We start from the raw sequence: 12,182 nt of genomic DNA, 5'->3' as shown, positions 1-12,182 counted from the left end.
TGGCCATGCAACGTGGGTTTGAACTAGATTGTGCCTTTCAGGAAGACCTCCAGTCTTGGTACAAAGACCGTGGCAATCTGTTCCAATGATTAATCCGTCTCTGTTAAAAATGTGCATCTTATTTCTTATCTTACTGCAGACTTCAACTTCCAGCCACTGGCTTTTGTAACATCTTTGTCTGCTGCATGAAAATTTCCCTTATATCAAATAGTTTCTCCCGATGTAGGTAATTCTAGTCCAATCAAGTCACCCCCACCCTCCCATAGGTATAGATACTGAGGAAGCTGGATAAAGCCTATACAGGGCCCCCCTCCCCCAAAACCTTCCTCAGGCATGGTCAGTTGTGCTGCACATGCCAGCTATACGAATTATGTGACTCTCACTCCTGCCTCTGCAACGCCTTCCTCCAGAGCAGCGGGTGAGGCCATGCTAGGTTCATAGTGGATCTTCCTTCTTTGCGTTATGGGCTGGCAGCAATCAGTAGTGTTCCACAGTCCCTGCTGCTCTGAGCCATACTGCTGTGGTATCTGGGCCCCCTGTGCGTGGAGGACCCAGATCCCTATAAGCCCCCATGGCCTAAATTGTCAAGTGACTAGAGATTTTGGGTGCCTCAGTTTCTCAGTGCCCAACTTAAGATGCCTTGAAAGGGTTTGATCTTCTCAGTTATGACTGGCATTTTTCTGAAATCCAGGCTCCTTTAAGGTATTTCACGCTGGACACACACAAAATGGAGGCACCTAAAATAGCTGGTCACTTTTGAAAATATAAGTCAATGTTTGCGTGGGAAACAGCTGTCTAAGGGGGGCTGGTCTGAATCTGTGGAATGAACCCCCCCCCCTCCCCCCCAGGAACTAAGGACCATCAGCAACCTCCCCACCTTCTGCTCCAAACATGAGGCACGAGTCTTCGACCTGCCGAGCAGCATGGACATTAACAAACAAACCAACACCCATAAAAACCCCACAAAAACAAAACCATGCATTGCACACACAAGTCTCCCCCCCACACCCACCCAACAGGAGAGAATGAGAGAGACCAAACCAGGCCTGACAAAGGGTCGTTGTGTCACTTTGTGCCTCACTGGAAGGGGCTCAGATAGGACGGTGCTGTGTGGCATAATGAACAGACTTGACTCATGAGCAAAGGTTTCAGGATGAGACTCCAACCAGAGAGGAATTAGCATGATGTGTTTCAAGCACAGCTGGAAACCTAGCTTGCGGGGTTACCAGCTGAACTGTTCTGTAATAGTATCAACTGCCACCAGTTCACAGCTCTCTTTTGTGGTGCATCCAATCAGATAGGAATTGTACATGAGCCACATGATGTGAATTAAACCAGTGGCTGCAGGAAATACCCGAATTTCACAGCCAAAGCTTCTGATTCTCTCAATGGAACTCTGGTTAGCTGCGGGAACGCTTAATAAATAGCTGTTCAGAGGAGGAAATATGGTTATTAAGGAGACCTTAATTTTATTAGCATTTTAAACACGTCTTTCTGGGGGAGATGGATGAAATCCCAGTTGTCCAAGTCTCCCTTTAGCAGATGATGGTTGAGATTTTTTTCTTCTTTCTACATAAGATCAGAGCTGGTAGCGTTAAAACAGAGACTGTTTACAACGTGAGGGAGTTTGCAATAGGAGCTAGAAGGGGAGCAGCAACCTATGAGTAGGAGGACAGTGAAGATTAGGCCAAGATTTTCAAGGAAGCTTAGTGATTTGGGATGGTTCCGTTATTGGGTGCCCAACTTGAGTTACCTTGCAGGGCAGATGTTCACTTTTTTAAAAAAATGAGGCCCCTTTAAGGCTCTCAAGTTAGGCACTGCAAATCACTAGTGGCTTCATAGGTGCTGGAACTGGAGGTGCTGTCATACCTCCTGGCTTGAAGTGGTTTCCATCATATACAGCGTTTACAGTTTGGTTCAATGGCTCTCAGTACCCCCACTATACAAATTGAGTAGCTTTAGAAAAGTGTGGCCCTTACTATTCTAGGTATACTTGGTCGTGCTTCAGCACAGGGGGCTGGACTAAGTAATTGTGCGAGGTCCCATCCAGCCCTACATTTCTATGATTCTGTGATGATCACTGTCCTCTGAATCCTTGAGCTTGAAGAAATTTCATTCCAGTTTCACTGTGGCTGGCTACATTTCCCCAATCTGAATGCCAGGCAGGGCTAAATTCCCAGGTAAGGCTGATGTCCCAGAGTTCAATGGCTGCATTATAAGCTACTTTAAGAAAAAAAAATCAATCAATATGCCATGTCTCCTGAATATTAAGGCTAAAAGTGGAAGGGATATGGTATCCCAAGGTAACTAGGGCAGTTGGTGATAGTGGATTAAAGGCTGGATTCTGCGGCTCGTAAATTCAGCTGTGAATGTTTGTCAGTGGGTCCCTCTGCGTATGAGTTATGGAGGCTGCAGGCAGCTTTCAGGAGGAGCCTGCTCATTTTTCAATGGGTTTCCCCCTAACAACTGCCTCTCGTCTGCCCAGACTCCCCTGTAGATAGGCATGAGTGGCATCTTTGCTTAACCATGGTGTGTTACTGTATAAAGAGTGGCAGGATGGAGATTCAAGGCAGCAGCATTCCTGGTTATAAATAAGGGCGCAAGAGATTCTAAGGAATGGGTGCAGGAGGCTTTTATTTGCCTGTAGGGGAGGGGAAGCCAGTGAAGTTTCATCTGTTGTCACCCATCTCAAGCCCGTACTCTATATTGCTGTAGAAGGAGAATCTGAAATTAGTGAGCTTTTTGCAGAAGCTGGATCAATGATGTGTTAGCGTCTGGGTAGGAGATTCCCTCCCTCCCCCCACACCAGCCTATTATTTGAGTCCAGCCGCTTTTTAAGTGCAAATGAAAGACAGAGTCATCAGTGATTCTGTTCTCTATGGACTGCGTTCTATAAATGTCCTTTTAGAATAGGCTTAATTTCACTTCTTCCATGGCTTCTATGCCCCTGCAATAGCAGCATAAGAACATAAAAACGGCCATACTGGGTCAGCCCAACGGTCCATCAAGCCCAGTATCCTGTCCTCCGACAGTGGCCAATGGCAGGTGCTCCAGAGGGAATGAACAGACAGGTTATCGTCAATCCTGTCACCCAATCCCAGCTTTTGGCAAACAGAGGCTAGGGACACCATCCCTGCCCACCCCGGCTAATAGCCATTGATGGACCTATCTTCCATGAATCTACCTAGCTCCCTTTTGAACCCCGTTATAGCACTGGCCTTCACAACACCCTCTGGCAAGGAGTTCCAGAGGTTGACAGTGCGTTGCGTGACAAATGCATGAAGGAAGGATCTCAAGGAGCTTTACAAACATTAATAGATTAAGCTTCATCTCTGAGGTAGCTCCTTTTGAAGTCATTGAAGTTCTACCACAGGATTTGGAACCCAACCCTACCCTACATAGCCAGCGATCCACATCCTCTCTGCATATATTTATTTGCATGAGACCTGTGGATCCTGTGTCTCTATGTTGGGCTCTGACTGTCATCATGAGTGGCTTATGGCGGGTTGTATCTACTCTAGGCTTTCTGGGCTGGGGAATGTTGTCCATGCTACTTACAGTTTTCATGGACTTCAGGAATAAGAACTTGTAATTCAAGCCGCAAGGGGATGCGTGGCATATTTGACCTTCAACATAAAGGAAAAACTAATACATCATTTCTCACCAGCGCCTTTCAAAGGTGATTTCTATCGTAAACGTCACAACTAAGCCAAACTGTATTTCATGGTCTCTTTAGTAACGGCCAAATCCTGTGAGGCGCTGAGTTCCCTCAACTCCCAGGATCTTGTCATTGATGATCACTGTCCCTTGGTCCTCAGCTATTTTAATCACCCCTGCAATACACACATACACAGTTCCCATTACTGTCAATGGCATTTGCCTTCCACCCACATGGTTTCCCTTGGGTGAAATGGAAAGATATTGTTTCCCAATGAATATCACTCTGTTAATTGGAAGTGCAGTCACTTGATCTCCATAGGCTTGCCTCACAACTGTCATGGGGCATAGTCTTTGCACAGCAAGAATGATACTATCCGTGCTGCCAAGCAAAAGATCAGTACAGAGGGCAACAGGCTATTATGACATGACTATTTAAGTCCTCTCATTTCCATAGGCTGATGGCCAAAAGCTGTCCTGTGCGGTGTAGGTTTGGAGAGCTTGAGCTAATGCACGAAGAGCAGCAGTGTGATGGTAGCAGCAGCTTGGAATATCCACCAACTATACACCCTGGGCTGGAGGTTGGGAGAGTTTGTATCGAGGAGGCGAGTCAGAGCCTGAGCCACCACAGCCACCCTGCTATGTTTCGCATGCTAGCTTAAGCAGCGTGAACATGGTTCTGGGAAGCCTGTAGACACAGGCTGCAATGTTGCTCTAAGCTGAGCGGCTGCATGGTGTAGTGCTTAAAGCACCAGGCTCGGCATCAGGAGAGCTGAGTTCTAATCCAAGTGCCGCTTCTGGCTTGATGTGTGACAGCAGTAAATCACTTAACCACTCGGAGCCTCGCTTTCCCGTTTGTAAGATGGGGACAGTACTGCTTGTCTGTCTCACAGGATGGGTGTGATGTTCAGTTCATTAGTGTTCCTAAACTGCTTTGAAATCCCTGACTGTCAGGTGCTAAAGAAGGGCAATGGATTAGAATTGGGCAGAAAATTTCAGCTGAAACAAAGCCTGGATGGAAAAGTGATTGGAAGCTGGCAAACATGTTTGTAAAAAAATTCCCCATTTTCCAACCAGCTCGCCAAAGCATAAAGTCTTATGGAAAGAGCAATGTGCTTTCAAGCCACCCTTGTTACTGAGAATTTGCACTGCATGATCATGCAGTATTTTGCTTTTGCTCTGCTGGAGGGAGGGGGTGCCATCCGACAAGCAGAGTGACATGGATGGAAGAGCAAACCCTATTCCCAGTACTGTGCTGAGTCCACCTGTGTGACCATGAAAGATGCCCATTGCGGCAATAAAGCAAGGTTCGTTTCATGTTCCGTAGGTAGCCAATGAGAGGGCAAAAAGAAAAGGACACAGCTGGTAGGGAATGTTTAGGTTTCTAAGAGGGTTTACACACGTGGGTAGTAGGGTAAAAACTACTCTATGAATCACCTCAGGAGGCGCTATTTAAAAAATCAGCACTTGTCAACAGGTACCAGAGTTATAGTCCATTCCAAATACAGTGTGAAACCTGTGGTTTCTCATATCCTATTGTGTAGTAACTTTTGGAAAATAGTGGGTCAACACTGTTGCTGTGGGCTGGTAAACTAGCTGCTGTGTTTCACCCCCAGGGATGGTTGCATTTCAGTAGTGAACTGCAATTTAGCAATGACTTTATTACCAATATAAACATGATTTCGGATCACCGAGTATGAAAAGCACTGGAGAACGGCCATGTAAAGGACAAACAAAAATTGACCTTAAGAGGCCCAAACTAATAACACCTAGCAGTTCTAGCTCATCTGAAACTGAAGATATGGGAATACTGCATGAAAGGTCCAAAATAGTTACAAACTGCAAGACTGGCAGAGAGAGATGTTTATATTTGTTTTACATTTATATTTAAATTCTCCCAAATTCTGCTGGAGCATTTTCTGCTCTTCCAGATGTTTCCTTTTTTTCTAAATACTGAGCCATCGATGGACCAATAGGATGTAGTTTTGGCACCTGGGAAAAGTGAGGTAGCAACCGGCTGTGTCCCTCTCAGGAGCTGTTGCTACATTATGCAGCTGACGGCCTGGCGCAGGCTGCAGATTAATGCCTTGTTTTCTTTACTTAACACTGTTATGGTTTTGTCTCTGCTTTGGAGGCATTTTATTTTTATCTTGGTCGGAAAAGGAATGTGTGCGCCTCTGTGAGAGACAGAGCGAGAGAGAGCAAGGGGCCGTTCACTTCATTGCTGTGCAAATAATGTCTTGGCATGAAACCTGCAGTCATTTAAGTTCTGTAGTTAAAGGCTGGCTATTGAAACATTTTTAACTTTGGGATCTTTAAATAAGCAACTCCAAAACAAGGAAGCAGTCTGACAAAATTAGCGGCTCTGAAGTGCTAGAGCAAACCTCTAAGGGTCACTTGTTTATTGAAGGGAAGTTTAAAGAACATGTTTTGTTTTTTTTTTAATTTTATTAGTAGCTGTATATGTCAACAACTCAATGCATTTAGGAGTCTGGATTAGCCGAAGTTTTAGGTGTTGGCAGACGTGCTACAATAGAAGGGAAATACCAATGGAATAACTTTAAATATGATCCAATCCCGGATGATTCATTGGATGTGTTAAAGTTTCCTTTCAGACCATGTAAGTAATGCATGACTGGAGTGCAGAATGCCTATGACTCAGCTCTGCAAGGCAAAGGGAGGATGTCAGAATTACTCACTGGGACAGCTGGAATCTCATCTATTCATAGGAAAGGCAACTGAAGAGCTGATCTGATCTTGTATCTTTAAGGAGTTGAGTGTGCTTGTTCTCAGCAGTAAGCGTATGACCTTATTTTAGCAATCGAACTGGAAGTCGCAATACAGACATCTCTTTCTTTATTTCCATTTACAACTATTATTGAGAGATTAAACTTACATCCAGCTCTTCAGCCCCATTTCAGACAGATGGTGAGGTCTTTGAAATGCCCATCGAAACCACCTAAATACCTTGGAGGATCTGGGCCTGAGTGCTCTCAACACCTACTGAAGCCAAAGGGAGCTCAGGGCAGTCCGTGACCTTCAGGGGGTGCTCATCAGCTTGCAGAATAAAACGCTTAAAGGAGCCTGAGTCTAGAGTGCATAAGAACTTCAAAGCACTTACCCTATTTTTTATAAGTATTTTTCTTCTAGTGCTATTGTGTCTTAGTGGTCAAGCTGGTCTGTGCTGTAGCAGGATACTAATGAAATAGCACCACCATTGTTTGACCTGTAGGGGCTCCAGCACAGGCCTCTCCCACTTTAGCTAAAGCACTAATTCTGGTGGCTAGTAGCAGTAGTGGGCTGTTATCCACTTTGTGGACAGGCTATGAGAGGTGAGACACCATACACTTAGCTAGCTTGTTACACTACCGAAACTCTGCCTGTTGAGTGTCAATGGTAGGAGGCATAGAAAATTTGCCCTTGAACTGGAAGTTTGAATCTTGGGAGCTGTTGGGAAAAGAATGGATAATAGAAGGCTGGAATACAGCGCTTCATAGCACCTTTTGCGGCTTGGATGCATGGATGATATTGTCATGGCAAGGGCTCCCTGAGAGCCGGTGAATGTGGCTGTTTTGCAGTGTCAGGACAGAAGTGTCTGCAGCTGCAGTGAAGGGAAATGAGATTTTAGTTTTTAATGGACAAGCTAGAGATCAACCCCATTATAAGTCCATTTTAGAGGGGCCATCTATCAAACACACCTGGCACTGTTACTGGATGAGTTACTCAGAGCTCACGCTGCCCTCAGCTTCATAATAGGACTCTGAGTGAGAGACCTGCTAATTTGCCAGCAGCAACGCATGTGCCCCCATCCCCTGGAACGACACAACAATTATAACGCCACTTGGAGCCATTCATTTTAACTCACCCCAAGTGACCAACGTGGCTGATAACTTCTTCACTGGTAGGTCTGTGGTTATAGACCACGTGTGGTCAATAGGTGGACAATGGGCCAAATCTGGACTGCCAGATGCTTTTGAACAGACCCCGAAATCTTTTTATTTACTTATTATTATCATCAATATTATTATTTTTGTATTTTTTTCTCCGGAGTCTGGACCTTACCTATAACTTGACTGAAAAATGTGGACAAAAAGTAATTGACTCCCTGTTATAGACCATGCTTGAGGCTCATGTGTCATCTGGTCCTGCTGGACTGAGCATGTTCTTTTCATTGACAGAGCATCCTTTCGAGATGGACACAATTGCCGCACAAGTCTGTGATTCAGAGACGGTAAAAGAACCCCAAACTCCTCTCTTCCTCCGTGTATGGCCCCTACCACCATCATAGCTGAGCATGGCCATTAATGAGCGGGGTGAAGTGCGGCTATTCTCACTTGACAGACAACTGAGGCACAAGGAAATTCAGAGCCAGATTTTTTTAAAGGTCTTTAGATTCTTCAATATGCAGGTTGGCACTGAGTAGGGCTTTCAAGAGCGCCTAGGTGCCTAACTTCTCCTCCGTTTCTTTTGTTCTTACGCTGGAAAAAAGCCACATTTCACAGAATCACAGGGTTGGAAGGGACCTCAGGAGGTCATCTAGTCCAACCCCCTGCTCAAAGCAGGGCCAATCCCCAATTTTTGCCCCAGATCCCTAAATGGCCCCCTCAAGGATTGAACTCACAACCCTGGGTTTAGCAGGCCTATGCTCAAACCACTGAGCATTTGCCTGCACTCAGGGGCACTCATCATGTCAATATCACCCATGCCACTGCTGCTCTTGGGCTCCGGGAGCAGGAGGTGCTGTAAGGCTCTGTGTTCCGATCCTTCCCGACCAGTGCCCAATATTCAAACCAGGGGCTTTTGAAACCCTCACTAGGCACCTACCTGGATCTTCCAGTGCCTAAATAAATAACTTTAAAAATCTGGCCCTAAGTCACACAGGGAGTCGGTGGCAGAGCTGTCGGTGGCACCTTAAAGACGAACAGATGTATTTGGGCATAAGCTTTCGTGGGTAAAAAAACCCACTTCTTCATTCATTCACAAAAGCTTATGCCCAAATACATCTGTTCGTCTTTAAGGTGCCACCGGACTCCTCGTTGTTTTTGTGGATACAGACTAACATGGCTATCCCTCAGACGAACCCCAATGTTTTAAGTCCCCAGCCAGCAGTGAAACGTAAGACCACCCTGCTCTGCCAGGGAAGTGCTGTGTGACCTGGGGCATGTTACTTATCCTCTCTGGGCTTCTGCTTTCCCATCTGCAAAATGAAGAGAGCAGCACTGCCCTACCTCACAGGGGTGTTGTGAGGATAAATACACACTAACAGACTGTGAGACGCTCAAATACTGTGGCAATGGGGGCGTCAGATTCGTACCCTGGATAAATAATCCACCATTTGTAATAGCAAAGTTTCTGCAGGTGAATGGGCTAAAGTCTAAAAGCAAGTTGTAGAAAGCACGGTGCTGGAATAGAAGAGCAAGCTCCCCTTCTCCTCCCCTCCAAAATACTTTGAAATCTTGAAATAGTTGGGTGTGTAAGTGACATGTGCCCTCAGGCATCTTGGACTTGCCTGGCCAGTGCTGGGCCGAGCACCTATTGACCTTGGCAGCTTTGCAGGAATTAGATTTTTGTTGTGAAAGAGCAAATGTTTCTTGAACAGCCCCATCACTGCAGGAAGCGCAAAGCAGACTTGTCTCCCTGGTGTCCGGGCCTTCTCTTCGTGCCTGGTTATTGCTTCAATAACGTTTGGTTTTGGCATTGCAAGAAAAACAGAACTCAGCATTAAAGGGACAGTGTCCAGTTAACAAAAATTACAAGCGGAATCTGCCCCTTGCAATGAAAGGCAATGGAGGAGACAAAAAAAAAAAAAAAAAAGAACAAATGCCTGCAAAAGCTGGTTTCTGCTGGGCCTCACTCTGCTCTTACTTATTTGTGTAAAAGGGGAGCAATGCCAATGACTTCATCACAGGCACTCCTAGTTAGCAAGGCTAGAACCTAGACCAGAATCAGGCCCACAGAGGCTTGGTTAGTTTGAGTATTGAATAAAGAAAGCAGGTCAGGGTAAAATTTCCTTTCAATAGCCCTGGGCCCATTTCTCCAGGGGCCTGCATAGTCAATAGCTGGCATTTTCAATGGCGGCACCCATAGCCTATTAAATTCTAACTCCCACAGGTGTCTCCTGTGGCTCCTTTAACGTTTTTGCCCATCGTTTCCCTTATGCTCTGGGCAATAATGTGCTGTTGGCTGTTGTTCTGCATTCAGTTCACTGACAGACTCCACTGCCCTAGAGAAACTGGGCATTGTTAATGGCTCTCCTGCAGCAGATTTGATTAATCAGGAGGACTGAGAGACACCGTCCCCACCTCGCGTGTTACCAGACTCGGGCCCTGTTCTGCTCACAGGATCCCTGTTCATTTCAGTTACGCTGGTGTGAGTGAGCACAGAGCTCAGCAGCAGTTTAGGCCTTTGCATGCCTAGAGGCAGTACTGTGAGTAAAGGCCTGCGACACCAAACAGTGGTACTGTGCTCGCTGTCAGAGCAGGCTTGTTTGTGCATTAAGGGTTAAATGCGTCTGCGGTGCTGGGGGCAGTGGGGTCTGGGGCCTTCCTTTGCACTGAGTTTATACTAGCAGAACTCGAATTGGAATCTGGCCCTCAGACTACTTGATCCAAGGGAAAAAGAAACCCAACAGCATCTACACATTTCCTGTACATTTCTAATGCCTGCACTGTCCAAAAGGCTCTGCCCTTGTGGTCTGCCCTCTGTGGCAGGGATCCATTGGAGAAAGCTGTTTTGGAAGCTATTTGTGCAGAATTTTTCATTCGCCATGTTACGCAGAACATCCAGGGGGCTTTAATATACACGGAGTCCAGAGCCTTAAATGTGGAAGCACGAATCATTGAATGCAAGACAAGAGTAAAGCCAGATGGATTGTGCATCTAACCCTGTCTGCTTCCATGTAAGTCAATGGGATTTTGGCCACACACAGTCTGATTCATGTCCCATTTGCACCACTTTTACATGACTGTAACTCCATTGATTTTCAGTGGCGTTATCCCCTGACTTACACCAGAGTAACTAGAGCAGAATCAGACCCATGGATTTTAGCAGGAGCAGGATTGGGCTCTAAGAAATAGAAGTAGCAATTCTTGGACACGATACAAATCGAAAACCTAAGGAAGGGCTGTGTCTGGTGTGCATAGCATGTTAGGTGAATATTAATGATTCAAAAGTCATAATAAGGTAGGTGCCTCTGGATTTTTGGCTGACTTTGGCAAGTCACCCCTGCAAGGTGAGAAGGATAAAACAATATTTTCATTGCAGAGCGCTATCCACCAGTAATAAGATGTTCCCCGGTGGAAGCTGATAAATTATTGGTGATTGAGTTGGGGAACTGCTGGGGGGTTAGGGATTTACACTGCTAAACTATATAAACAAAACGACATCAGCCAGAATCCAGTATCTACAAGTGCTGAATGCAAAGAGAGTCATAGAGGCACCTGAGAGATGATTACTCCATGAATCTAGGAAGAAGAAACTTTCTGTAAACTTCAGAATTTCTTTCTGTGCATATAAAATACCAAAACAATAAAAATTAGAAAAACAGCTGCATTGTACCAGCAACAGACAAATTGAGATTTCGGTCATTTCTGTTCAGAAACTCACAGCTGCCTTGCAATAACAACGATTATTTATAGCCTACTATGTGCAGAAATTAATTAAGAAAAGTGAATGATTATAATGAATGAATAAAATACAGTCACCACTAGGGGGAAGGCTGGAGCAGACCGCGAACTTCACCTTGCAATATAAGGTTTGGTATATTGTGTGTCACAATAGAACTAAGATAGGTATGTGTGTATTGCAGCTTGAGGAGCTAGGCACTGTACAAACACATGGTATGAGACAGCCCCTTCCCTGGGAAGCAAAATAGAGGCACAGAAAGCTGAAGTAACAGGCTCAAGGTCGTAGAACAGCTCATTGGCAGAAATAGAACCCAGGTCTGCTGACACCCAGTCTTGTGCCCTAGCTACTAGCCCCCTGTCTCCTTTCTGTGCTATTCTGAAGTGTGGACATCATGTGTCTTCAACAGAAAGCCCAACCTGACCAAGAAATTCCTTGATTAATGAACACTTTCTGGTAATTGTGCAAACAAATGCTTTCCTGTGATTACTCCTTGTCTCCTTTGCCAGAGACATGAATCCTGGCCTGGACTGGCTTCTAGTAAATCTCAGAAATGAAAGTGTTTGCCTCTCACATTCCACCTCACAACTGTCCATTTAATGTTATGCTAGTTTGAGGGTGCAGCCATAACATAACTCATAACACTTCCCATCATTGTGTGCTATGAATGTTTACAGACCCCCATGCTTGAGGTGGATACCAGTCTTAAGCCATACCAGGCATTCTGTGCTATCGATGTTTGGCACTGAAATATAATTCCACAATTAATTTATACACAAAGAAGTACTTTAGTCATTGCAATGATAATGAAATGGAGAGCAGTCCATTAGCAAAAATTGGTTGTCTAGAAACAGACAAATAATTTTCTTTTCAAGTTATCCGTATTAAGGGATATTAATCAT

The sequence above is a fragment of the Caretta caretta genome, chromosome 14 (genome assembly GCF_965140235.1).
Source record: "Caretta caretta isolate rCarCar2 chromosome 14, rCarCar1.hap1, whole genome shotgun sequence".
NCBI lineage: Eukaryota > Metazoa > Chordata > Testudines > Cheloniidae > Caretta > Caretta caretta.
This window is presented reverse-complemented; position numbering follows the sequence as displayed.